A 4311-nucleotide genomic window follows, 5' to 3' on the forward strand; every position below is an offset into this window, starting at 1 on the left:
ACATTTAAAAAAAAGAAGTGTTTCAGGTTGAGTGAACTACATAAGGTATATAGAATCTTGGTGCAAGTCTTTTCTGTATTTACGGATTTTCTTCTATGTTCGTTCTCAACTGCAGTTAAAAGCTCTTATATATTGTTCCGTTTCTGTGGTGAAGGCAAACCCTACCTTTGGTCCTCCAGTCATGGCTGAACATGAGAAGAACATTGAGATAGTGAAAGCAATGGCAACCGCAACGAAGACACTTACCTACCTCCCTGAGGATCTCATTGTGAAAGATATACTTTCGAGGCTACGCAGTTATTCTTTCCACGAATGCGTCCTCTCATTTCTCTGCTAGTCTATTAATGGACTTCTTTTTTAAATCTGCTATCATCAAAGGTCCAACAGTTTCTGGGAAAAAGAAAAAAAACGCTTAAATCATCTAAACTTTGTGGAAATATGGTCCCCAAGTGCTATAACTCGACTAGTATTCTGATTTTGATCCAACATTTGAAATTAAGAAAGTCAAATTGGTAATTAAAAAAAATGTGTTGAAAAGTTTTCAGATTTACAATACCCCAGTTGATATGTGAATTCACAATTTGAATTTCAAATAGGATTTTGTTGGAATTTAAACCCTAATCACAATTTTGATTTTTTCTTTGAAAAGAAAAAAGAAGAACAGAAGAACAGAAGCAAATCAAAAACCCAAAGTTGAAAAAAAAAAAAAAAAGAGAGACTTTGAAGACAAATGATTCGCTTATTATTGTTGTTGCTGCTAGATTCTGAATTTACTAGTTTGTTTACAGTAACCCTAATTAGGCTCCAATCTTGTAAGTTTATTAGTTTCTTTTCTGATTTCTAATTTTTATTGTTGATATAAAAAATATATGGAGCCTCAATGACAAAGCCCTAAGGCTGGTTCATTTTAAGAGAAAATAAACCTTGTCAACCAAACACTGCAAGCTGTTTTGTATATGGTCAACTAGTATTCGAAATTACCTTTTTTTCCTAAACCTCCCATACCATGAATAGAAATGTCAAGTACTTCATGTTTGTCCACATTACAACCAAAAACATTTGGTTCGTCATAGCTAGATTTTAGCCATTTCTTGATTATTGAGGCACTCAACCAAGATATTTGCAGGAGAATAGTCTCCCATCAAATGATTAGCAGATTTTTCAAATGATTATAAGAATAAGAGGTTCAATTATTATTGGCAACAAAATTTCTTTTGCTCTAGTGCAACATGATAATTAGTTCAATGACGGTGTCTTCATCACTGAGAAAACATGTTCAAAAAGCGTGTGAAATTCATGAATGAAAGACCACATCAATTAGACTTCAAAAAATGCTCTTCAATCTCAATAACATTTCACCATGAATAATCTTCCTTGGTTGCACATTCATCTATTTGTCATTTTTTATACAAAAATTTTCCTCGGTAGCACAATCATCTATTTGCCGTTTTTTATACAAACAAATATTTTAAAAAGAAAATTATATTTCACTAATGTTTTTAGAGATTATGTTTTCTTATTATACATGAAAGACCAGGCTTTAAGTAAGATAATCCATGTTGGGTTTATATCCTTGCATAAGCGAAGGAAGAGGTTTACACCCTCTCCCCAACCAAAAAAAAAAGAAGAGAAGGAAATGATAAGGTTTCTTATTGTTTAAAATATAGGGTTATGTAATATGAGGCTTATTTGTCTTAGAAAAATAATTAATCTTGTTGAATTTTTCATGACTTTTGAATAAATATTTTTCATCCTAAACTAATCTAAATGACTCTAAATCAAAACCCAGTCTTCCAAAATCATTTTCACACACACCACATCTCCAACCAAAATAAAAATAAATAAACTTTCATCCATAAACATGGTTCTAAGTTTCAGTATTGTGATACATATCAGTTGGTTCAGCTTTGCCTGAACCAACTGAGTCACTCCAATTTGAGGCTATGAATTGTGATTACTCAATTTGATCAGTCAATTACCAGATTAATATTGCAATTAAACAAACTTCAACACCATATGCCTATGAATCATTCCTATACGTTTTTGGATGGGCCCAAGTTAATCCATATCACTCAATTTTGTAGTGGGTCGATAAGAATCGGGCTTGGCATTCTTTGGCTAGGTTAGGTTAGTCGATGCAAACTAGTTACTGATACATTGAAGAGAATTTCTCAACAACCAAAATGAATGAATTTTGGTTTTCTATTTATTTTGATTAACGACAGTTAGGCAATATCTTTTTTTTGGAGGGGTCGAAAGAGCAATTTTATTGGACTCTCCAAAGTAATGCTAGAGGCTAAAAAAGAGTTTGAAAACAAATAAAGGGGGTGGAGATTACCACCAAACTCAAGACAATCCAAAATTTTTGGACCCTCTAACCAAATAATCAGCATGAGAGTTACAAGATTTGGTGACATAAACAAATTGTAAATGCAGAACAATAGATAAAATCTATTCAACAAGGCTATGACTTGGCCAATCCAGTGATTGAACCTACCCCCAAAGAGCCTTGCAACCCCCTAGCATATTAAAAAAATTGCCGAGTGAGATATCTAAAGAGCATATACTAAAAGAAGAGCATCCCTCATTTCCTCAAGTTTCGTACATAACGGTTTACTCCTCACAAAAGAAAAGAAAAAATAAAAATAGAGTTCCATGGAAAACACAGAAAAACCAATAAGAACGAATAGTCTTGGCCATTACAAAACAACCACCCAAGTCCCAAATTACAAGCACAGCCTTCTTTGAATTTGAATCCCAAGCAAAAGCAATGAGATGGCAACTCGCTAGAAACCTCAACCCCTCAAGAAGAAACCAGAATATTGCTTATTCACATTTTGTGTACCACATTTTAGTTGGACCAAAATTCTTATTGGCACCCTTTAATGGCTGAAATAGTGTATAACTCCAAACAAAATTATGTCTTGCCATGTCCAAATTAAGTCCCAAAATGAAATGACAAAAGTACACTCTCAATATTAATTTATTAAACTATCCTTCTATCTAATCCCATACACAACCTAAGGAGGTGACCTTCTTCCTACATCTTACTGAAAACCACCCACCACTGTCAGCTACCATTGCCTCATCATCTCTTGCTAGCAATTGACAGCCATCCATTGACCAAATAAGCTACATTGGATGAATCTCCTACTGAAATATCAAAAACTTCACCTTCCTACATCTTTGAACTCCACATCGTCCCATGGATATCCTCCTCCAATTTATCCCATTTCTCCTTCAATAATGCTTGTGTTGGCAAGTTATGTTTGCACAAAGAATGTCAAAATATAACGCAGTTGTTCCTTCCATGAATGCATCTTCTCTTCCACTCCATTAATAGCTTCTCATCGGAATCCACCATCATCAAGGGTCCAAGAGCTTTTGGGGGAAAAAAATGCTTAAACCACCCGAAACTTTGGATTTTTGTTTGCTCCTATGCAGATATGGTCCACTCACAAGTCCTATAAATAATTTGACACCTGTTCTTATTTTGGTCCAACAGTTTGAATTAAGAAGGTCAAATTAGTAATTTAAAAAAAAGTTTTCAGATTTACAGAACTTGGGTGATATGTGAATTCTCAATTTGAATTTCAAATAACTCAAGCTCGATCGTAAACATGTTTGTTCAAATCTAAACCCTTGTCCTCCAGATTTTGATTCCTCGATGATCCAATCTGATTTTTTTAAGAAAAAAAGAACCGAAGAAAACCAAATTAAAATAATAATAATAATAATAAATAAATAAGAATAAGGAAGTTTGTAACAAACGATTCGCTCGTTATTGTTGTTGCTGCTAGATTTTGGATTTACTAGTTTGTTTACAATATTACCCTCAACCCCGAATAGCTTCACTCTTGTAAATTTAATTGTTTCTTTTATGATATTTTTTTTTAAAAATCTGGTCCATTCAAATGTTCAACCCAGATTTTTTTTTTTGGGGGGCTCCTTTTTTTAAATTTTGTAGGGCGTTTGTACAGTTCAACCCTGATTTTATTAGAGCTGAACACAACAAACACAACAACCACCTTTTATCTTCAAACAAAGGAAAAAACAGCCAGAGGTTAAGATGGGTAAAATTTTCTTCTTTGGATTAGGGTTTAATATTCTTCCCATTATGTTTCCGCTTGTGTGTTGCAATGGTTGCAGCCGAAGAGCTCCAAAGCGACTCGTGCCCGAGGTTGGGTTTGTTTGCGGGCCGGTTGTTTTGTTGGGCTGGTGTTTGTTGGGGAAACCATCGTATCCCCGTTGGTTGTTTTAGGACATGTGTTATCTATCCGTGCAGGCAAACAAACATCCCGAAACATCCCT

Source organism: Hakea prostrata, chromosome 8 (genome assembly GCF_041222555.1).
Source record: "Hakea prostrata isolate BN-2017 chromosome 8, UWA_Hpros_2, whole genome shotgun sequence".
Lineage (NCBI taxonomy): Eukaryota > Viridiplantae > Streptophyta > Magnoliopsida > Proteales > Proteaceae > Hakea > Hakea prostrata.